Genomic DNA, 26197 nt, shown 5'->3' with positions numbered 1-26197 from the left:
AAACAAGACAGATAATAGATCATATAGTTATATTTGTTTGCATGCATATGCAGCGGTCCCCAACCTTCTTGGTACTAGAGATGCTTGCTCCTATGAGAATCTAATGCCTGATGATCTGAGGTGGAGCTGAGACTGTGATGTGGCTCTGGGGAGTGGCTGCAAATACAGATGAAGCTAGGCTTGCTCACCCATAGCGCACCTCCTGCTGTGTGGGCTAGTTCCTAATAGGCCATGGACTGGCAAGGTCCTGGCCCTAGCGTTTGGGGACCCCTACATATAGCACATAGCACAGTGAATCAAAATATTGTTATGTTAAAACACAAAGCTTCAGTAAAGTTGAACTTCACTTTAAAGAGTAAGAAGGAATGCGTATAAGGTGAGATTTGGCATGAAGAAGGAAAGCGATATCTATTCCAGATGTTTGTCAGTATCTTTGCCAAGTTTTTCTAAGACCAGGCACTAGGACAGGCTTGCAGTATGGAACTGCGGTACTTGAGGAAAATGAAAGCTATTCTGTTGGCTCTGTCATCCCAAACAGGGTGCCAACGCTGGGACTGTAGCACAAGGGAACAAAACCAGAACCCAGTTATTTGACACATATTGTCAGCTGTGGTTTGCCCATGTGGAACGGAATAAAAACCTGATCATGAGGAACAGGACACAAAATCTTTATGGGTTCACAAATAACTCTAACCAGAAGTATACACTTGGGCTGTGGTTTATGTAGGTTTATTCAGGTTCCTATTCCACAGTCAAGGATAACATGAGAACTTGTCAGCTGGTAGGAGATTGAATAGTATATGAGGGCAGAGAGCTATATCTATTAGTGTAAGAAGACCTTCCTCAAATAATAAAAGATCAAATAATGCATATACATTGAAATCAATTGACTACTGAATCATTACAGGTAAAGGTAAAGGGCATCATATCAAGGAAATGCAAATACTTTAGTCCCTTCTTTTCCATATAACTTGTCAAAAAGAATTAATCCAAAAACTATAATACATCAGGTTAGTTATACTATTTAATGTGTTCCTTAAGAAAGGTATGACCATTATTTTTCTCAGTTAAATAAGTAAAACTATGCCCCTGAATTATGAAATGATTCTGTTTAATACCTTGTTAAATTTGCGTGACTGTGAACCTGAGCAACCAAATTAATGCAAATGCTGTATTAGTTCAGAAGCTCGTTTGAAATTAATTACGAATAATTGCTAGGAAGATTTTTCCAAAGTATATTAAAAGTAGAATCAGCTAGAAATATTTTCAAAGTATAAATTGATTTTTTAAAATGTTTAAAGTGTGGAATTTAACACTAGACAGTAGTATTTGACTTTGAATCAATTGACAATGAATAAAATAGAACATATTAAAGAAACATTTTAATTATCACTTCAAAACATTTAAATGTCTTCAGACTAATAAAATGCAATCTGTACTAGGCAGCGGGGAGGATGGAATCGACAACTCTGTTGTAATATTAATACCAATTAAAAGATTTTGTAATATCAAGAGCCCCTCAGGGAGACATGTACTAAATTTTATAATTTCATTCCTAGTCCATTTTTAAATTATGATGACCTTGAGTAAAACACTTAGCATCTTTTTTTTTTTAGCTTTTTAATGGTAAAACATATATGTTTCATCTCTTATTTAATAAATGTATTTTATAAATCATATTTCAATTATAAAATGATATGACTGCTTACAAAGTGACATCACCTATATGAAGATTATTATAGATGAGGAAAAAAAATTCTTGGGATATCCTTGCCCTTCACCTACTTCATTTATGGGCAGAGATAACCCAAGAAAACAAGTAGCTTTTCAGTTCTTAAAATTCCCAATGTAAATTTTCTCATTGTATCAGTTTGTGTCATGCTTAATAATTTTTTATATTCAACTAAAATTATATGTTAAAATTTATAAACATGTTTTCTTTTCCTGTGGTTGATGTTTAATAATATACATTTTATTGAGTTTTATTGGGCTGTAAGATTTTTACCCTTAATAAGCAGGGTTGAAAGGAATTTTTTTTTTTTCAAACTTGAACTGGCACTTTGATTTGTCATTTTTATTGTGGTTTAATGTAAATATCATCCTAATTCTGTGAAATATATTGATGTTGTACTTCCATGTGATTGCTTTACTTTATTGACACCTTGATATTTCTACTGTCAGCATCCTATTAAACGATTAATTTAAGAGCATAAAATGGCGGTGGGCAAGGGTTAGAAATTGAATTTCATTTCTAGAATTTATAATGGGTTTGGCTTGCATTTTAAAGCATGACAATACATCTGGTTCTGGTGGTAGCTGGTCTTGGTCACATGAAGCAGAGTTGGAGAAGAGTAGGGAGACTTCCAACCAGTGGTGGAGATGATCCATTTACAAACATATGGGGTTGTTGAGGAGGCTGACTGTCTTAGAATTCCATTTTGTTAGGGCCTGTTATCATAAAAGCTCTTATTCTCTACTCTGTGTTGAAAAATTACAAGAAAGTGTGTATTCCACACATAAAGTGAAATTATAAGTGAAATCGGTGGTGTGGTGATACCTCTTCATCAAAGGGCCAACGAGAAGGAGCAGTGGCAGGCACTAAGGTCTGCTGTGCTCAAAAAATGATGCTTGCCACATTTTATACCCTCCACCCCTCATGCCAACCAAAAAAAAAAAAAAAAAAAAAAAAACACAACATGGTATTATGGCAAAGCAGTGGGAGTAGGAAATCCTGAGAAACCTGACCGGTCCACAGTCTCTGGGCAATTTCTCAGCAATATCTGAGGAGCAGGCTGTGTTGGAAGCTCTGACTTATTTCCAGTTATAAATTCAAGAGCACATATCACTGTAATGTGTTTAGATGAGGACATAAAAAATCAATTGTTCCTTATGTCATAAAATGTTTAAATGCTGTGCCAGATCAAACTTGACCATAAATTCATTGTTTTCTCTAGATTTCCACTTACTTTGAGAAATTTTATTAGGAAAAAGGGCTAACTTCATAAGAATTTTATGTTTCTGAACAGTGCCATTTTGCATTTACTGCATTTAAATTAGATAATAGATTAAATACATATAAAAAGTAAAAATACATTTATTTATAATTGTAATAATTCTAAGCTTTCCTGTTATTTGATGGTTATAACTTGAAAGCTTTCTCACCTATGTTGTACAATTTGAGGAATTAATTTATTTAGTACTTTTTCAAATAATGAGATATTTAAGAGTACCAGGACACTTTATGAATGATTTATTGTAAGAAACCTTCATGAAATACAACTATTTAACATCTCAAAGAAAATAAGCGACCTCAAGAAGACTCTTCTCTTTTTTGAGTTCTTTAAAGAATATTATGAATGACGAGCTTTGATTTGTGAGGATGAGTTTACCTATATTAATCAACAGGCAGGGTCTCATTATTGACTGGAAACAGAATGAAACATTCTATCTTTAAAAAGGGCAACCAGAGACAGATTATGAGACGGGACAGCGGGACATTTGCCCAGGATTGTAATCTGTAAGAACTGTCAGAATGTCATTGAAAGGCAGTGAGGTGGAGAACATCTCGTTTACCAGAATCCCCCCTAGAGGGAGAATGCATTTTGTACTTGAAGGGGACCCTTTGATAAGTCTCTAGAGGTGTTGGGGGAAAGGCGAGGCGGAGGAATTCGCAGGGTGGGGAGTGTGGGAAAACTACCACACTGGATACTGGGGGACCCTCTAGATAGGAGGGGTACAAGGCTTTTGTGTTATCTCCCCTCCCACACACATGACATGCACACACCCACACATACATGCGCATAGTGGGTTAATAATATAAGAAATTGCTACTAGGAGCTTTTATCCATCCTTTCGTGAATCACTAAATAAATCTTAATTTTTTTAAAATTCTGCAGCAAATAAACCTAAATGTTAAATGGTATTTCAGAAATTATACCTTTTTGGGGCTTCAGCTCCAAGGTCAACACCATCCTTTTCCCAAATATGGACTTACCAGCTGATGGACAATTTCATCTTAACTGCATGAATACTTATTGCTTAACAACAATAGCATGCATGTCTGATTTCTTGCAAACTATTTTTATTAGAAACAATATACTGTCATATTCAGCAGGCATTGTGATAACTCATTTAGGAACAAGTTTAGCTTAATTCTTAAAACAACTATAGATGACTTACATATATTAAGAGGCAAGATTCAAGTCCAATTCAAATCTGTCTGACCCTAGAGTTTTTGGCATTTTGGCACTTCGAATGCATTTCAGGAAATAGCCCTAATTTATGTACCATAAACTACAGTTTCATTTGTTGCCACATAGTTTGTTAGGAAATACTGTTTTGTTTTGAGCTACAAAAACTAGCTAAAGGGGAGAATATACTTAAATATCTGATATGATCTATGGTGCAGGAAGGGCAGGGCACACATTTTCGAAAGAATAGCTGGGTCCAAGATAAAAGTACTATTAATTTTTTCTCAAGTGCAGTCACTGCTTCTCTCCTCAAGTCTCTTTCATTGTGTTCTCTCTCTGCAAATGAACTTCCTTTGCTCCATAGTCCACATAGTAGAAATATACATAATACCAACTTCATCCTAGAAGATGCTGTTCTCACTATATTATAAGCCCCTGAGGAGAGTGCCTTTTGAAGTCCTTTTCACCCCCAGGTCTCCCAATTCTTTACATCAAATATCTGAAGATTCAGTTGTACATTGCTGGTGAGAATTTAAAATGGTACAGCCACTCTGGGAATTAGTTTGGTCATTTCCTATAAAATTAAACACGCAGTCATCCATGTGACCCAACAATTTCATTCTTAGGTATGTATTCCAAAGAAATGAAAACATATTCATGTAAAACTTATATGTGAATGTCCATAACAGCTTTATTTGTGATAGCCAAAAATTGGAATAATTCATGTTTCAACATGTGAATAGTTAAATAAACTGTAGGGCATACATGCCACAGAATACTACTCAGTAATAGAAAGGAATGGCTAACCTTGCAACAGGTTGTTTGGGTTTCAGGGAATTATGCTGAATGGAAAAAAAAAAAAAAACATCCCAAAAAGTTGTATTCTGGATGATTCTATTTATCTAAATTTTTTTTAAATGGCAAAATTTAGACATGGAGAATAGATTATTGGTTGTCAGGGTTAGGGATATTGGAAGGGGCCAGGCAAGGGTGAAGTAGGTGTGAGTATAAAAGGCAAGACAATGGATCCTTGTTGTCTTGAAAATGTTCAGTATTGTCATTGTAACTGTGATGACGGATATGCAAAGTTATACATATGATAAAATAATTGTAGAAAGCTTAATAAACACATACAACATACAAACAAGTACAAGCTATATTGAGGGAATCTGAACAAGCTGGGTGAATTGTATCAATGACAATATCCTGACTGTGATTTTCTACTATAGTTTTGCAAGATGTTATCATTGTGATAAATTGGACCATGTGCATATAGGATACTTCTGTGTCACTTCTTACATCTTCAAGTTACTCAACAGTCATCTCAATTGAAGATAACTAAATGGTTGTCCCATGAATGAGTACATGAAAGGGTCAGTTAACAATTTCTAGTCACATGTGAATCTATAATGACTTATGATCTGCCTTGTTTTTAACTTGTTTATCAAAAACCTACACTTTTAGAATTCTTAGATACATTCCAGCTACAGTAAATAGAAAGACGAGTGTTCTTTTAATTTGAATGATATGGATTTAGTATATCTAACTTATAACTTTAGTACTACGTTATAAGTTGCCAATTATTGACCGAAGGTTAAGCTTGAGTTATAACTACTTTAAAACTAAAGTCTCTATTTTTAGTAAATGCTTCCCAGTCTTGAACTGACTTATAAATACCATCTTTATACTGTTACCTCATTTAAAATAGTATATATAGTTCATGATTTCTTACAAATTATACTAGGAAGCCATGTTGCTCAAACTCTAGAGTACCACAGGCCTTATCAAAAACTTTCAAGATAAAGGTATTGAGGTGATATTGTTTGGAACAATGCTCAAGACGTGCTTACAATTATGGCATATTTCTGCCTTTAATTTTGATTTTCTTCTTCTTTTAATGTTCTTCATAGGCTCATTCCCACTTTGAAAGAAATGTTATAAAGCTTCAGGTTTCATATAAACATAGCTGCCCACGATGTTACAATATTGATGTAAAGATATGACATCAACTGACAACATAACTAGTTGCGCTCCAAGTGCAACCAAAGAGTATGTGCCCTGCTCTTTGATATCTTTTATTAAAAGAAGAAGGAGGAGGAGGAGGAGGAGGAGGAGGAGGAAGAGGAGGAAGAGGAGGAGGAGGAAGAGGAAGGGGAAGAGGAAGAGGAAGAGGAAGAAGAAAAAGAACAAGAATAATAAGAAGAAGAAGAAGAAGAAGAAGAAGAAGAAGAAGAAGAAGAAGAAGAAGAAGAAGAAGAAGAAGAAGAAGAAGAAGAAAGAAGAAGAAGAAAGAAAAAGTCTGTCTAATGTAAACATACACACAGTATTAGGGGTGATTGCGTGAAGGACATTTCAGATATTCTACAGATAGACCTAGTGATCAAGTCAGATCAACAGAACTGAGTAATTGGCAACTACATTTTGACAGCTGCCATTCAATACACCTATGTACCTGAAATCTCTGTGATTCATTTTAGAGGATAATATCTGAAAATCAATTTCTAATTTAAACTGAACCTGATGAGCTAAACCAAAACTAAATTCTAAGTGTTTGTTTTATTTTTCTTCTTTCTGTGAATGAATTTCACTTACACTAAGGATGTGTAGGAAGTAAAGCTCACGCTGCTGTGTAGATGTTGTATTCTGTGTGTGTGCTTCTCACTTATTTTCATGTAACTTTATAGTTTTTGAGAATTGCAGTCTTTCCAAGTAAAGCATTTTTCTGTGACAAATGCTTGTGGGGTCTATTGTCGAAATAAGTATGATGATTACTCATACTTTGCATTCTTTAGTAATGTCAGTATTCTAAAATAAACAGTTTTCTTTCCATTACATCTTATTTCTGTGAAAAATTTATTAAATTATGCAACATCAGAGAACAGTTCAATTGAGTAGTCACATTTAATATGGATGTCAAGACAATTGACTAACTACAGTGCCTTAACATTTGAGTTTCTTCTTCCAATCCAAATAATTACCTTTAATTCCAGAAAAACTCCTGAGAGAGAAGGCATTATGAGAAAGAAATATTTGCATTCAAATTTTACCTTGATGTATATTTGGATATGTGAATTAAGTTAAAGAGTATCAAAAAGTCATGACTTACTCAAAGCAAACAAGTTTGTTAAGTAAAGGAAAGATGAAATTAAGATTAGCTTATTAGAAGGACTTAAAAACTCTGATACAATTGATTTTAGCTTAGAGTAGCGCTAAAAGAAACTCTTGGCAAAAGGAATGATGTAATTCTAGAAATATGCTGATTTCATAAGTCTTTTGAGTACATTTAAGGATATGAATGAAACATTAAAGGTGAAAAGCTGGTAACTGAAGTTTTACTGATCATTTTATGTGTCATGATCAAAGCCTTACCAAAATAAAAACTATGTCTATGGCCATGCCACGCTGAACAAACCTGATCTCGTTTGATCTCCGCTGCTAAGCAGGGTCGGGCCTGGTTAATACTTGGATAGGAGATGACCTAGGAAGACCAGGTGCTGTAGACGTAAAAAAATTAAAAAAAAAAAAAAGGGATTGTAAACTCACAAGGCCCTTGCAATCTGTGAGGTCAACCAAGGGTTGCCTCACCTAAAGAAAAAAAAAAAACTGTGATGATAAAGAGATAGTAGAATGCTGGACTGTAGGGAAATTATATAGAACTGACCTCAGCTATTAAGGATACACAGGGCAGCTGTATCTGGTAAAATTACATGCTTGACATTCTTTATTTGCGTATGTGTTCATTTTTCTACAAACGATAATGTGTGGCTGTATCAGGAATTTCCAGGATGAAATGATTTTGACAATACTGTATGGAACAGAGCCATACAGATGTAATCACATTAAAGCAACAACGTAGTTGGGAGGTATTTGAAGAACACACATAAAGATACTTTTTTATGCAGATTGTTCTTTTCAAAGTTAGTATTCTTAAATGTTGCTCTAATAAATAATGAAAGCAGCTCATACACTTGTACAGTCTCTTCAAAAGGATATGGATATGTATATATTTCTGAGGGGGTAATGAAAGAAAGCCATTCTGATAACAAAAGCTTTGATCTCTTTTTACTGCCTTTTTCCACTTGGATGGGAAAAAATATAAATAGCTTGGCAAAAAAAAAAAGGCCTCAAGTTCAAACTAAGCTGAGGTAGAGGGGTGATAAAATAATCCTGTTGATTACATAAACAGGCACCATTTGTTTCTCAGGTCATTGGGTATCTAGCCTACTGCTACTATACCAAGATAGATTTTGCCTTGAAGTTTTAGCAGAGATAGTCAAGAAATATTAAGGATGTTTCGACTGTGTCCCAGGCACTGTGCTGGACATCAGGAAAATAACAGGTTGTCAAAAAGCTACACACTTCATTATTAGGCACTAGGAGTTTATGACATGCCTGGGGAAGAAAAAAATAACAAAAGTATAAAAAATCACAAACGAAATAGATGGAGTATGTGGGGTAGGGATGAGTAAAATATCAAAGCATATGTAGGAAACTGCTGGATTTTGAGGAGTCATAATTTATCATTGTTTTTCTTCCCCTGTGAGTTACAAACCTGCTGAAAATAGACCTGATGTTGGACAGATGGAGAACAAAAGTTCAGCGTGATTGCTGCTAAAACTGGTTTGGAGGACATGACCTATATATGTGGCTGCAGTCTGGCTTCCTAATACTTATTCTCTGAGATGAACTCGTCCATCCCAAACTACAGGCCTGCCCCACTAGGATTACTATAGGACTAGAAAACAAGAATGTACTATCCTATTTGGCTAGGGGCCGAACCGCACACACCAGTTCTTTCTCACTAGCCTCTCTTATTGTCCCCATTCCTCTCGTGGTTTTAAGGGATGAGGGGCTGGGAAGAAAGGTAGACTGATCTGTCTGATACATAGCCCTGCTGGGGATGGCATGGCGATTCCTTTCCTCTAGAAATGTGAAGAAGAGTCTCTTTAGGTTCTCCTCTATTAGGTCCATATAGGAAAATCTAAATAACATAGACCAAAACTGTATGAGTCAAATTAAAAGAAAGAAATATGAAAGTGTTTAGCAAAGGGGCTGTTGGTGGAAGTAGGTAATGTGAAACCTTGGCCAAACTTGGATTCATGAACACAAGGCAGGTGATACTCTGTGCTAGCAGACATTTCCCCAAAGGAATAAAGCTGTCATTTTAAACTCAGAGAGACTACCAGTGTGAAGATTGCAGATGTAGAGGGTGTCCATAGCGCAGAGTAAAATGCTAAGGGTGCCCAGCAAGCAGCTTTCTTCTGGGTAGAGAATATAACTTCTGCCGTTAGCACGTGTGAATGCAGACAGACAAGAATTAAAGGAGCAGAGAAGACATCCAATAATGTGACATCCCATCAAGTCATTGATAGCTCAGTAAAAGCAACACTTGGGGAAAATCGATGCTGAAGTAAATTATGTACAGTGGTCTGCATCTGTGTAAAAAGCCCAGAGCACAAAGTCTGAACACAGGGATGTGGAAATCAACTATCTGGCCTCGGAACATAGAAATAAAAATCTCCAACTGAGTATGTGTTACTGATAGCAAATCAGTATTTAGATACAGTTTTATCTCTCTGATTTATCATTTCTCTGTTGCAAAAATGAGTTTGTAAGGCACCGTAAAAATGAAAATAAAATCTTTAATATAGTTCCTACATGTGGTATGGAGAACTCTAAAAACGACCTCCCCGCCCCCCGCCCCTCAAGATTCCTACCTTGTGGTTTTCAATCAAACACAAATCTAAGTACTGCTGGGGAGGGACTTTGCAGATGGAATTAAGAATACTCATGAACTAAACTTAAATAGGAAGATTTTCCTTGATCCAGCAGAGGAAGACAGAAGTATCAGAGAGATGCAGAAGAAAAGAGGCAGAGAAGAGATACAGCAAAATGAGGCTGGAGAATCAAGTGTGAGGAGGACTCATCCACGTTTGTTTGCGTGGAAGATGGAGGGAAGGAACTTCAGCCTGGGTATGCAGGCAGCTTCCAGAAGATGACAATAGCCCTAGGCCAAAAGCCAGGAGGAAATGGAAAAGTTAGTCCTACAACCACATGGACCTGAATTCTGTAAACAAGCCTAGAACCTCCAGAATTGAGCGCAGTCTTTCTAGCACCTCGATTTCGGCCTTGTGCAGAGAACCAGGTGTTCCAGGTTTTACCAATATTTCTGAACCACAGAAACTATGAGAAGGAATTGGTGCTGTTTAAGTGACTAAGCTTATGATCATTTGTTACAGCAGCAATAGAAATCTAATACATTGCACAAATACACTTAGAATATTCCCTTAGGTGGAGCCCTCTTGTGCTTGTAAGCATGACCAGGATGCCGAACCAAGAGCAGTCTAGCGCACAGGAGACTTAGTCACCAGATTCTACCCAGCATGTATTAAAATAGCAATGATAAGAGAGGTTATTTCTACTCTAGAGTTTTGCAACCTAGTATACTTTCAGTTCTAGTTCATTGCTATTTAGACTTTTCTCTTGTGGATTTGCACTTTGGAAGATATTCAGAGGCTATAAGTAGTATGGAAATAAACAAAATATGTTGCCTAAGTTTAGACTTTAGGGTAGGCTGGCTCAACTGTGTCACCTCACTCACTGCGTTACTTCTAATTTTAAAAGAAGGACGGGGGCTATCCTAATGTTACCTAAAATATCTAGTATAGTTTTGGGAGTCAGTTTTCTCCAGAGATTTAATAATAGAAAGTTCAAGAAACAGTGGGCAGCAGTAAGGATCACGTTGTTTAGTGCTTCTGTGAACCAACCCATCACGTGCTTGCTTTTTCCAGAGATACAGAAGCATACCAGTACCCAAGGTTTGGACAAAATTTGGAAGCATTAGACTCATTGGGATTTAAAGGAAATGAGACAAGATTTTTAAAGAAAATAGCTTTATGTATGCCACGAGCTTTTAGAGTTGAAATAGGGGGTAACCTTTGAAGATACTTTTATAAATTAGTAGTTACAATTTAGCTACCGAGACCCAAAGATTCTGAATGGTTTGCCCAAGATCAGCAGCCTGAGGGGTTCCTTTTTGATATTTTTACCATGATAATGCTTACTAAAATTCGTCTAAAAAAAAGAGTAAATACCATCTTAAAAAAAGAGTAAATAACATTTATGTGGAAAGTTCATAAGCAAAAATGTGCCTCTTTGCAAATAGCAGCTATGATAAAATGAGAATTTTTACGTAGTATTTTCTAAGTAGAAGACCCATTATATTATATATAAATCTCTTGTTATTAAATGTAACTTTCTCCTGCTGGAAATCAAGAGAAACTGCTCCTTTCGAGGACACATCATCTTCCACTTTTACTTCATCCAAAGGAGAAGCAGATGTCAGCAATTTTATTGGGCAATATAGGTTACAAACTCAATAGTGAATAGCTGACCTAAATGTCATGGTAGGTAGAATAATCGTCCCCAAAAGTCATTCATGTCGCTGGAAAATATGACTATATTATATTACATGGCAAAGAGGAAATAAGGTTGCAAGTGAAATTAAGGCCCCTATTCAGCTGACTTTATAATGCAGAGGTTATCCTAATATAATCTCCACGGTCCTTAAAATAGTCAGAGGGAGATGCGACCATAGAAGAAAGACATGGAGAGATGCATTTTTACTGGCTTTGAAGATGAGAGACGGAGGCCTCTAGAAGATGAGAAAGGAAAGGCAGTGGATTCATCCAAAGAGCCTTCAGAAAGAAACACAGCCCTGCTAATACTTTAGCCCATTGAAGACCTATGCCAGACTTCTGACCTACAGATAATAAAGACAAGTTTGTGTGATTTGTTACACCAGCAAGTAGAAAACTAACACAAAAGTGAATAGTCATATGTTATTAATTTAATTCTAGTAAGTTTAAAATATATTTACTTCCATCTCTTCGAGGAACTTTATCTTCTATCATTCCACCCTTTTCTAATTGTCAATATTATTATTATTTTTTAGATAAGTTTCTAAATATTTTTGGAGTGACACTGGTTAATAAAATTTTATAGGTTTCGAATATACCATTCCATAATACATCATTTGCATTTTGCATTGTGTGTTCACCACCCAAAGCAAGGTCTTTTTCCATCACCATGTACTTGACCCCCTTTGCCCTCTTCCACCTTCCTCTTTCTTTGATCTTACACTATGCCAACTCTCAAATCTATTTCTATTCAATAATCCTTTGAAATAATTCCACTCTACATCTCAAAATATAATGTGCATAAGACTCTCCTCCCTTCTATTTTGTTCAAAATTTGGTTCTCATTCAGTCTGGGGTGGGGTCTTGGATTCTGCATTTCTAACAGCTGCTGGGCCACAGACCATATGCCTTGCTAACCTGGGTGAATGAGTTTGGCACAGTGGAACTACCCTTTAACGTGCTAGTTGAGTCTTACATAATTATCTCTCTATATACTTTTGACTATTTCTTATGCTATACTTTATATCCCAACTATTTTGTAATTACCATTGTGTACCTTTCCTTTTTCTCTATATATTTTTAAAGAACTGGCTAATTACACACACACAGACACACACACACACACACACACACACACACACACACACACACCCCAAAGGCTCATTTTTTGGAAAACTCTCGTGTAACCTAGAAACTCTAAAACTCAAACTTCTACACCGAGGATATAAAATTTCTGAGAGGTGTGTTACAAAGTACCCACAATACTAAGAATAAAACAGTTGGTGTACTTTTCTGAATTGTTTATAAGCAAACCTTTTGATAATTAGTGATTAGACTTTGAAGATATGCACTGGTACATGAAATCTCTCTTGAATAGTACCTTTTTAATTCATGCACTCTCCAGAATTCAGATTACAAAAATCAACTGCATGTGCCTGCTATTATGACTAAGTGCAAAGATCACCACTTCCCTTTGAAAGTCAACATTTATCTTCACACATAGTCATTATCTCCAAGGAGAGCTATAGTTAGATGGTGGTAAAAGAAACATTACTTCCCAGTAATTCCAAGAGATGACTTAAATAGACCAGTGTACCTTGCATTATGGTTTCCAGCCATCAAGGGGCCTTTTAAAAACTAACATTTAAGCCTCCTCCCAGATCAACTAAAACAGAATCTCTGGCAGTAGGCCAGAGGCATTAGTTAGTACATGTGCATTAAAGTTCTCTAGGTTATTCTAGCAGTCAGTTAAGTCAGGGATGAAATTCATTGGTCTGGAACTGCACTGCTCAGTATAGTAACCACTGGCCACGTGTGAATATGGAGCATTAGATGTATATTGTAGTTTGAATTGAGATATTCTATGAATACAAAAGCACACCAGAATTTGGAGGTTTAATATGAAAGTGAATGTAAAATATCTCAGTAATTTTTTTTTATGTTTAGTACATGTTGAAATGATAATTTGGGTACATTGGGTCACATAGAATATGTTGTTAAATCTTTCTTTTTACTTTTATTAATGTAGCTATTAGAAACTTTATAATTATTTTTGTGGCTCACACTTGTTACTTGTCTAATATTTCTACATAGAGCTGGTCTAGAAATTCAGATATTTTTTATGGCTTTATTGAAATATTACAGACAATTAGTTGCTTGTATTTATATTGTACAATTCGATGAGTTTTGTTTTCAATTATATTTGACATACAATAATGTATTAGTTTCAGTTGTACAGCATAGTGATTAGAGACCTATATAACTCACAAAGTGATCACTCCAATAAATCTAGTATCCTTTTTCCCACTCACATATTTATTACATTATTAACTATTTTCTTTAAGCTACACCATATATCTCCATGTCTATTTCGTAACTATTCATTTGTACTTCTTAATCCCTTTGCCCTTTTCTCGACATTCCCCCAACCGCCCTCCCATCTAGTCGCACTCAAAATATTCTCTGTATCTATAAGTTTATTTCCATTTTTGTTGTTGTTGTGATTTTGTCCTTTAGATTCTACATGTTTGTGAAATCATGCGGTATTCATCTTTCTCTATCTGACTTATTTCATTCAGCACAGTATCCTCCAGGTCCATCAAGGCAACATATTTTTCCATCCCCTTTTAATCTGTGGGTGTCTTTTATTCTGAAGTTAGTCTCTTGTATTCAGCATATGTAGGGATCTTGTTTTCTTATCCGTTCAGCCAGTTCCTCTTTTGGTTGGAGCACTTAATTCTTTTCCACTTGAGGTAATTGTTTGATAGTAATGTAGTTATTACCATCCTTTATTCGTGTTTTTGTTACATGCTTTTTCTTCTTAAGGAAGTCCCTCCAATATTTCCTGTAATACTGGCTTGGTGTTGATACATTTCTTTAGCTTATTTTAGCTCTTTATTTTTCCTTCGATTCTAAATGATAGATTTACTGGATAAAGCATTCTTGGTTGTAGATCCTGGGTTTTCATCATGTTGAATATTTTGTGCCAAAACCTTCTGTCCTGTGTAGTTTCTTTTGAGAAGTCAGCTGCCAGTCTTATGGGTGCTTCCTTCTTTTGGTTTGTTAACTCACAGCATTTCTTCTGTTATTTCGCTTTTTCTTTTAACGCATTTCGAAGTGCTAGATGCTTAAACCATCCTTCTGCTACTTTCGCAGACATTAAATCAGTTCATAAAGACATCTCCAGGATTTTTCCTGTACATCTCTTCTTCCTATTTCTCAAATAATATGTGAGCTTCAATAATGACGAGGTCATCATGTCTGCCATTGTTTATGGCCATTGGTCTTTTAATCACTGCATATCTGAGTATGATATACATCAATATCCTACAAAGAAATTTCTCTGGAGAAATCCTCCCTCCAAAAATAATAATTGAAACATTTTTTAGTACGGTGAAAGAAAAAAGTGGAAAAGTATAACCTTTATTTTGGAAAATGATCATAGCTTCAGGTATTCAAGAGAAACATGGCAATCTGAGATTATGCATACAGCAACTGCATATGTTATTGCCATTCTCCTCCTTATCTTACTTTTCATCTCTTCTTTATCCTTAACTCCATTCATATTTGTAGAGCAATTTAGGGGAATGTACACTGTATATTATCAGATGAGCTGGACACATTTTGTTATTTTCCTGCTGTTGGAAGGGGCGCCTCCAACCCCTTGTAGTCAGTCCCCTTTCACTTTATGAGAAAATCCAAGGAAACATTACATGTTCTTTAATTCTCCTTGTCACTCTTTTCGACACTGTTTTTTGGGGGGATATGATGCTTTATTGATCCATGTGAAGCCTGTTATTCTCTGTGTTGTTTATTATTTCTATTCTTCTCTTTTAGAAAAATAGTTCTTTTCCAACTCGTCCATAAATGTTGGAGTTTTTTTTTTTTTTCGTATTTCTATGAAGGACAAAAATTATGCACATATTGGGAGTGTTTGTGTATGTATGACACACACACATGTTATATTAGTCACAGTTCTCCACAAAAACAGAAAGGATAGAGGATACATGTGTGTATATAAATGAAAGATTTATTTTAAGTAATTAACTCATGGGATTGTTGAGGCTGACAAGTCTGAAATTTGTAGGACAAGTTGTGATGCTGGAAACTCAGACAGGATGTCTGTGTTACAGACTTGAGGTAGAGTTTCCCCTCCTGCCCAAGAACTCCATTTTTCCTCTTAGGACTTTCAATTGACTGATTGAGGCCCACCCACATTATCAAAGGCGATCTCCTTTACTTAACTCAACTGATTGTAAATACTTTCACAGCAACATCCAGGCTAATGTTTGACCAAACATTTGGCATCATAGCCTAACCAAGCAGACACATAGTTATGTATATAAATTATGTGATTGAATATGAAGGGTTATAATAGAGTGACTATATTCTGAAGCGATTAAAAATCTCATGTGATAATGATGTTTAAATGATTATACATCTTAAATTCCACCAAAATCTGTACAAACACACACAGGGAGGGGGGAGAGGAAAGGAGAGTGAAAGAGAGGGAGGCATGGGATGTGAGAGGGAAATAGAGATACAGAGATAGTGATAGCGATAGGGATAGAGAAAGAGTTGGAGATAGAGAGAGCAAGACTTCCAGGAGCCAGAGGAATTCAGAATCACAGACATACCAACTCTACATGTAGAACACATGACTTTATGCTCCCGTTTTCTAAATCATGAAGCCTGTATGAGAATAACATTAAACTCAATTATGACATGTGTATTTTAATAAATTAATATAGTACTGTTGGAAGTGAAGCCATTGGATGAAATTCAAAAATATAGGTCATTTAGAAGGATTTTTATTAAAATAAGATAAATTTAAGATTTTAATTTACAAATTTAATATAACTGCACAATTATTGAGAAAAACAGATATTTGGGGTAATTTATCAGTTAAGGAGTATACAAAAAAGACAGCATTGAAGAAGATGTTACTTTGTAATACCCCACAGGTACAGAAAATAAGTACAGTCCAGGTGAGGGATATCCTATCAGATTGAGGGAAAACCACATATCATGATTTCAGCTCTCTAAACAAATCTCAGAGTTCAAGCTTCGAATCCCTTGTCTCATTTAAATTATGTAGTGTTCATTGAGCTGTGGAATAGCTAATGTATTTATTTTTTATATAGTCTCACTGTAATAAAATGTCAACATGTTTTTCATATATTTGATCTATCAATTATTTAGTGTATTCAGTTTCCAATTTTGTATCATTCCCTTGCTGTATTTGGGTATTTTTGTTCATTTTGGCTTATTTATTTAGCATTACTCATATTTTTAACCTTTTAGCTTTCCTGACATTAGATTTTGTAGCAGTGAATATGTTAATAGATAAATCAGAATAGTTATATATAATTTTATCTACTAAAACATTAAATTTCCTTATATTCTGGTAATGCCTATTAGAACATATCGTAAAATTCTTTTCATTAATGCCAATTGCACAAAAACTAATTGGGTGAATACAGTGGAAGGAAAATATAATGAATCCATTGGTATGCAAATCATTAGCAAAATGAAGCTAAAGGATTTAAAAATAGAATCACTTCGCAATTCTTTTGGAGTGAAATTTCATGTTATGCATTCTCAGCCAGAATCCCATGTGTTTTTGATATCATAAAAAATGGGAGAAACAATGCTAGTTTTGAAATTTATGGACTCTAAATATCTCTTCCCTATCCCTTTTGACTGCAATTTATTAACATTTAGCAATAAACTCTTTTTCATTAAGTTGTGGTGTCATTGTTGCAGTAATGATTAAGCAAGAAAAAAAATAGAGCCTAGGAAATATGAATTTAAGTCCTTCTAATTGTGACTTAATCTCTCTCAAACTTAAGAAGGCTTATCTATAAAATAGTGAAAATAACATTTTCTCCACATAGTTGTCATGAAAGGCAATGTATAGTTGTTTTCATATGATATATGTTTAATCAGTGCCTGTACTAAGAGATATATAAATGACACATTTGTTTTATACTGTTGATGCATACATACATACACATACATGCATATACATGTCCTCTCAGACCATTATTTTTATGGAATATCCCTTATGTTTTGGTATATGAAAGTATATAATCACTTGTGCTTTATATACATGTTCTCAATAACCATAACAACCTCAATGAGGTAGGAATTATTCTCCTATTTATTGACAAATAACTGATGTTCAAAGATGCTAAGCGATGCTTATCCCTCTAAATCACGGTCGGGATCCACATGTGAGACTATGGGAATATAAAGCCTGCATTGCGGCATCCCACAGTACTTTCTTTTTCGTGTTAACCCTCTGTTCCTCAACATAACATCTGCTTCTACTACAATATTGACATTAATTAATTCAAATAGTGCCAATATCTGAAATATTACCAAATTCAAGTTTTGTTTGTTTGTTTTTTTTAATCTTATTTTATGTCAGAAAGCCATCAACACTCTGGAGGCCCTTCTCCGGTTTTGCATTCTGCTATCCCACATCCCTTGGCTCACCTGCTCTCTCCTGGGCAGTCTTATCAACACGTAGCATGTTGTGGTAGAAGGGGAATGGACTATGGACATAGGCCTGGAGTAGAATCCAATAAGCTTGGGAAACTCAACTATATCTGTACCATGTTTGCTCATCAACGGATAATAATGACATCTGTCTTGGAGGGATGTTATAAAGATTGAATGGATAATGTTTGTAAAGCTCCTAGCATAGTTTATATTTTACTTCAAAATTCGATTGCATTACTTAATTTATTTTTGAGACTGTGGTCATGAGATGTGTGGGTTTTCTAAAGTTGTGACATTGAAACTTCTTCCTTTACATTTTATTTTGGTTGTAAATTTCATTTACACTCATATGTCTAAATTTATTTTATTGTTTTTGATTACCCACAATCATTCTGTTCTTATGATCTAAATACTTCTCTCCTTTTCTCACTGATTGACTGTTGTATTAGTCTCTGCTCTGTTCCTTCATTTCATGTCAACTCTATATTGTTTTCAAAATATTCCTCTTCATGCATGCAGTTTATCTTAAAGCACATGTTCCAAATGGTCAGTGACTATTGCTATCCAAAAAACTGTAAGTTAGCTATCGAAATATTACACTTATTTGAGAATCCTTCTGAAATCTAGCTTCCTTGTAAATGTGTATTTCGTCTGTTCTTGAAATCAAATCCATCCTTCAAAGACTAAATTAAATGCTTTCAATGACTAAAGTAATTAGAGATCCTACTAAAGATATGATGTCTTCCATTTTATATAGTACACACTCTCTTGAAAACTTTCCTAGAATACTTTTACTAATTTTCTTTTCATTTTATACAACACACATATGTGACTACACATGTGCACTCAACTCCCATACTATTCACTAAACTGACTTGATTAAATGTAACATTGTGTTCAGTCACCTTTATATAATTTCTACATGGTTTTTGATTTTATAAATGATATTGAAAATTTATTAGCAAATTTCTAGAATCATAAAAACATCCAAGCAGTAGAGACAGAGTCCTTAATATTTAGTAGTTCTTAAAAATTCTCTTTAGTGTTCTAATTATTTTTCATCTCACATCTTTGAGAACCATCAGGCATGATAAATACTATGCTTTTTAAATTATGATTAGTTATAATCTCTACAAGGACATACTTATTTACTCATCTGTCAACAAAGCTCAGAATTTTTAGTTATGTGAAGGAAATGGGAAAGAACTAGAGAGTAAAACATTACTCTTTCTTTCAAACCAAGTATGCATATCTTCAGATCAGCAATAGCCAGCCTAGAGAATACTAGCGTTAGATTTTTGTGAGCCATGCAGTGCCTCTAAATAATTTATAAAATAGGAGAACATAAAACTTGAATGAATGCACCACACAGTGTTATATGATATACGGCAAATTTTGTCAGTACCGTGGAAACAGCCTTGCTTTGAAAGTTCCTTTCAGACTAGAGTTTGAGTGAGGCATACAATTGAAAGAGAAAATAGTTATATTAATGAGATTCAGAACCCAATGCTTTATCTCAAAACACTGCCAAACTAAATACAATGCAAACAGAGATAAAGTGACATGCTTAAGAAGAATAAAGCATAATCTGGAAACAGAAAATAAAGCAGAAAAAGCATTTGCAGTCATCACATTTCAAACACAATTGTAGAGAGATTTGAAATATAGCCCAACGAAGAAGAAAGCAATCACTGAACACAGTGCATGACAGGGTCGGGAGTGGGAGGTTTAGAGCTCTCTAGAACATTTATTATCATACCGAAGCTCTGTAAGTGCTTTTCTTATGAAGCCACTGACATTGAGTTTTCAATCCAGCTACAAAAATGTGCAGCAATTTGAGAGTCATCGCAGAAAGTCAGAGACAAAATGTCCCCCCATGTGTGCTATAAAATACTGCAAAGCCTATAAGACTTGGTTTTTCACATTTTACTCATCTGTGAATAGAAAATGAATTTCTCCAAAAGAGTAAAGCAATCTTATTGACTGTGACTAGCACAAATGATCCCTTCCATTCTGCTTCAGATGTTACTGTAGTTTCTCTTTTGCTTAAGATGTCTTAGTTGTATTTGGAATATATAAGATATTTAAAGATAATCTGGGTAGACTATAAACAAACATTGAGATATTTTATCTGTAGCTCATATTTTCAAATAGATGTCTTTCACCAAGGAATTATTTTGAAGAATTAATTTCTTGTATAAATACTTTAAAAGAAACACATAGAAAATATACTTAAATATATTTTTGAAGGATGTATAGCTTTACTTCTAAAATTCACTTAGCAGTCCTCATAGTATATTTTGAATTTTTATTAATTTCAAAATGAGATTAATGAGATTAGAATTTACACAAAGGCAGCATTTGGAAAAATCTCATTTTTAATATATAAGTAGCAGCCAAAGACAACCTGGACAGATGCCCTTAAGAACCTTCTTGGAAAATTAATAGATTTTGATCTTATATGTGGAACTGTTGTCAATAATATCATTTCTATCAAAGGTTTTTAAAGTAACTAAAGCTGATGATAAAATAGAAAAGTTTGTTTCTTTTGCATTATCATATATATATATATATAGTGCATTATATATTTCTGTGTGTGCATGTGTATATACACATACACACACACACATATATGTATACATATTTGTAAATTTATGATTGTTTCTCAGAAAGAACAACCTCCTGAAAACCAAAAAATGTATTCACCTCTGAAAATAATAGAGAATAGAGTGAGCATTAGTATAGTTGAATCACATTAGAAAGGGCACTCTTATAATTAAATAACAATGATACTTTTTTGTTAGATAGATTTGGACAGTTAAACATTAATTCATAAACCCCAGAACATCTTCATCCATCTCAATGATGTTTTTAAAAAACATCTTTAGACTTCCCATCTAGATGGTATCTATGCCATTTATTCCCGGACTTTTAGAACAGTTCCAAATGCTATCACCACCACGCTAGCCAGCTAGTGTCTGAAAGAACTCTCGGCTTGGACACCAGTTGTACAAGGTTTGTCCTTCACAGGTCACCTTTGCCAAGGAAGTCCAGTGGGAGGTAAGATTCAAAACTTGTCTGCTTCCTCGTTCAAGGCCACATCAACTAGCATGATGGGGCAGCTCTTTGTAAATTCTTTTTCCAGGAGTTACACCTTTTAAAAAATATATAAACTTTGAGTGATAGCTGCTGTCTCTGGACATTTACAACTCAGGGATATTTGCAAGTGCTCCAGGAGCTATACAAACCATACCATAGCATTCTCTGATTCTAGAGAGATGATCAGTTAAGTGATGTTCTTTGGTTATCTTCTCATCATATACACCATTCTACCCAAGACTAGAAGACTTCTAGTTTAGATCATTTATAATTATCCATTCATTCAAGAGATATTAATTGAGGGCATATTATTCTAGTTATATCTTGGTGGACGAACAGATAAACAGGTAAAATACTATACTCAGGAAGCATCTATTGATCTGAGTCTAAATTGATAAAGTTGTACAATATGTTATTGAAAGAAGAAAGGCAAATTAAACAAGACGGAGTATGTTAGGTTGGGAATCAGGAATCAAATGCTGAAATAGATAAGGTATGGATCAATTTTGCTACTGGACTGAGACTAGGCTCTGACTTTTATTCTGAAAAATAGAGCCATTAATAAATTTGGATCTGATATGTGATAGGGTCTACCATGTTTAAGTGACCATTTTTTAAATAATCAGTTTTTCTGCGGTGTTGATCTAACTTCTGTTTTTAAATGATTGAACTTACTGATCTATTTTATTGGAATCAAAGATTGAAAGAAGAAAACCAATTAGGACATTATGGCACATATCCGGGGTGAGAGAAAACTGGCTTCTGAGAAAATCGTAGGGGTAGAAACGATGTTGAGTGGTCAGATTCTAAATATTATTTCAAAGTAAATCCATTAGGATGCCAGTTGTAAAGGAAAGCGAGGAATAAAAAATCATGAAAATGATCAAACCGCGATATTTCCCCACCAGTTTCCTCACTACTTAAGAAACAAATGCATGTTCAACCATTCTATTCCAAATGCATAATCCACTAAATTTGTACTGTTCACTTGCTCAGCTCTACTATTTTATTATAAAAATGAACTGAAATGCATGATGAAGTACTAGATATTTGCCATGAACATGTAATAGTCATTAATCAATAAATATATGAAAAGACAATCAGTCTTATTATCATTAGAGAAATGCAGATTAAAATAGCAATGAGAGAATATTTTAAGCCTGTCAGTTTGGCAAAAAATTAATGTGTTAATCCTAAATGTTGGTAAGTATATGAGGAAGGAATCACTCTCATATATTTTTGATGGAAGTGCAAAACAGCAAAAATAATTTGATAAAAAATTTGGCAATATCTATGAGAGATGAAATCACATCTTTAACACAGTAGATCTTCCCCAAGATACATATACTGTAGATTCTCTTACATGTTCTCAAGGAGGCATCAACAGAAATTCGCATCACATAATACTTTGTAATAACCAAAAAATAAAATAACCTTGATGTTTATCAACAGCTGAATATATATGTTTCATTGTATTTATACAGTGGAATTTCATTATCTATTGCCATGTTAACAAATAACCCCCAAATATATATACTTAAGACAATGAATATTTAATTATTTCACAGTTTCTGTGGAACAGGGGTCTGGGTAGGCTTTAGCTGAGTCCTCTAGCTCAAAGTATCTCATAAAGACTCCAGTCAAGGCGTTAATTCAGAGCTGTCATCTCCTCTCAAGACTCAACTTGGGAAGGTTCCATTTCCAAGCTCACTCAAGCATTTGTTGGCAAGACTCAGTTCCTTGTGAGCTGTTGGGCAGCCTCTAATCTTCACTGGCTGTTGGTCAGGGGCCTCCTTCATTTCCTAATCATATGATTTTATGCATACAGCCACTCACAACATGACAACTGGCTTCCATCAGCAAAAACAAGTGAGAGCAAAAGAAGGTGAGCAGGAGAGAAAGAAGCCAGGAACTGTTTGTAACCTAAATTCAAAAGTAGCATTAATTCTCTATATATGCTTTGTAACATGTCAGAAAAAAAAATGAGTCTTTTTTCTTTTTTTTTTTATTTCAAGAGGAACTCAAGGTGCATCGTGGAATTTGATCTATAGAGTGAGCAGAAACAACCTGCTCCTTACTTTAGGGATAGAGAAGAGAGCAAAACGCACGCCTGTTTCATTTTTAGCTCTCTAACCACAGAGTGCATGCAAATTCATCACACCTCCCTGATTCCCAAAAGCAAGACTCCAAAACTATTTGAGTTACCATATACTGCTTACTCCAAATCAATTACACATACATTTGTACATATAACTGAGTTGGAGTAAGTGGTACATGGTACTGTTTTTTTTTTTTTAATATTTTTTAACGTTTTGATATTGAATGCTTTATACCAAGCTTTGAATTTTACTATCATTGTGTGTGTGTGTGTGTGTGTGTGTGTGTGTGTGTGCACGCACCAACACTTATTTCTAGATTTTCCTTCAACATTTAGCACTTAGGAACACATACAGTCCTAACTATATCTGGTTCCTCTAACCGCAAATATATTTGTGGAAGTTTAGTTTGGAGAAATAAATATCTAAAGATATTTTCTTAAATTTGAGCCAAATTGAGTAAAAGTTTTATATTCTATTTTATGGAACTAGGGAATCTATCTTGGGGAAAATATCTGTCATTTTGTCTGCAAAAAAAATATTTTTTAGTTTTCCAGAGTAATGATTGTGATTTTTTAAAAGTCTTTTTAAAGACTTTTAAAAGACAAATATAATGATGAGAATAGCATGTAATTTATATAAAAGGGGGGCTTTATATTTTTAAAAGGGAGATAATTTTGTATTTATAAAGAAAAACATTTAGACTAGGCATAAGAAGTATGTTCTGTAAGAAATTTTGTAGCTAGTCATGTGTGATTGGGAATATATTATGATTTGTTGCTAAATATGAAATATAATTAAGCTAGATGAAATTGACTTCTTAATTTAAGAAAACTTTTTTGATGATGTGCACAGAGACATAAACAAGAGAAAATTTGCCATATCATTCGTGTCATCTTGAAACCAAAATTGGATGAGTGATTCAAGAAAATTAAATCATAGGAATATCTTCCAAATGTAGATAAACATATCAAATAAAATATTAACAAATACACATATATACTTAGCACATATTAACCCAGAATGCATGGGTAATTAACATTACAAAGCTTATTAATATGATTTTCTATATTAATAAATCAAAGGAAAAATGAACATATGATAATTACAGTTGATTGCAGGAAATGGAAAATGTTTAAACTAATTTATAACAAGGACATTTAGCACCCTGGGGCTAAAAAGTAACTGTTAATCTGATAAAATGTACCTATCAATAGCAAATATTGCAAATAAAATTAATGGAGAAACTTAGGTCATATTTTCTTTAAATAAGAAATAAGACAAGGTCCTTGCCAATAATTTTTCTACTGAACGTAGTATTGAAGGTACTAGTCAGCACTTTAAATAAACAAAAATAAACAAATGAAAAATAAAATGGGTTAGAAAAGAAAAAAAATGTTATTACCTGAAGTGATATAATTAGTAACAATAAATTCAATGGAACCTGTAGGCAAACTTTTAAGGTTAATGAGAGTTCAGCCGGATCATTTAGAGTACATTTTGCATGCCAAAACCATGGTTACTATAAACCACAAATAATAAAGAAATTTAAATTTAAAACAAAAAGTATTTAAAACAATATGATAAGGAATTTAGAAATAAATTTTTCAAGTGCTTTATACAGGTGTATAAAACACAATTTAATTAAAAAATAACATAATATACTTTCCTGCATCCTCAAATGCTTATCATTTTACTGTCTTAATAAGAATCCATGTTTGATTTGCTATGTTCATTACTTTAGAGCTTAATAACTATAAAGTTATAGACCTGTGTTCCATATGATCTACTGACTTTGTTGATGTCAAAATTTAATTTGTAATACTATTGGTAAAAAAACATATAGATAGATAGATAGATAGATAGATAGATAGATAGATAGATAGATATAGATATAAAACAAACTTTAAAAGTATTTATAATAACCTATCATGTTTACCAGGAACTTAATTCATTGGCTGACATCTTGGGTATTATGCTAATAAATACTTTTCTATGAGTTTCTCTGTTCTGTGGACATTTTTAAGTATTTTGTAATAATAAATTTACTTAATCCTCTTAAAACCCTGTGCCACAGCTCCTACAAATGAGAAAACAGTCAAGAGTGTCAGGTAGCTTGCCCGTAGTCACATAGTGGGAAGTGGTACATTTGGGATCTGCACTCTGATAAAACATTGTCAGTGATAAGCTCTTATTGTTACCTCCTTTATTTCTCATATGAATCTCTTTTTTTTAATACTTTAGTTTAACAAATATTTAATGAACGCATTATTATATCAGTCATTGTTCTTGGGATGGGAATATGGAAACGACATAGATTTTTAATGCCCCTCAAATCAAATGAACTATCTCAGATTTGTTTATAAGCCAGGATATTTTTACTTATCTGAATAATCACCCAGTTGGATTTTTAGAAACAATAATAAATAAATCCTGTGTAACAATAAAATGTAATGATATAACTAACATCATTGAGCATTTTTTTGTATGCAGGGAGCTGTTCTAATGGCTTTAGATATATTATTTATTTGAAACACACATGCGCACATGCCCATACACATATGACATAATTATCCCCATTTACCAATGAATAATCTGAGGCACAGATATTTTAAATAATGTGTCTAAGTTCCCACAATTATGAAGTGTCAGATTTGGGTGATTGGATTGGACTATTGGTAATCAAATGCCATTCTTCGAACAAATAATAATAATTATTATAATTACAATTGATAAAATATATTAGTTTTTCTTTTATTTTAATTAAGTCAAAATTAATTAATAAAGTTAAAATATACTTTATATATTTTTAAATTGTAGATGGTAAAAGATAGTTTCAGATTTGCTTAATTTTAATGTCCTTGCTTAAAAACAAAAAAAAATTGGC

The 26197-nt window shown here is 34.0% G+C and overlaps 1 protein-coding gene and 1 pseudogene across 2 annotated transcripts in view; both read left to right on the top strand.

Annotated features, from left to right (window-relative positions):
- NCAM2 (neural cell adhesion molecule 2) overlaps positions 1 to 26197 on the top strand; it is a 395919-nt gene that overhangs the window by 166241 nt on the left and 203481 nt on the right. The gene's annotated exons all lie outside the window — the stretch shown is intronic.
- On the top strand, positions 7575 to 7693 carry LOC118601948 (annotated as a pseudogene).

Source organism: Rousettus aegyptiacus, unplaced genomic scaffold (genome assembly GCF_014176215.1).
Source record: "Rousettus aegyptiacus isolate mRouAeg1 unplaced genomic scaffold, mRouAeg1.p scaffold_m13_p_4, whole genome shotgun sequence".
NCBI lineage: Eukaryota > Metazoa > Chordata > Mammalia > Chiroptera > Pteropodidae > Rousettus > Rousettus aegyptiacus.
Note: the sequence above shows the minus strand (reverse complement) of the source record. Positions and strands in the feature narration are given on the sequence as shown.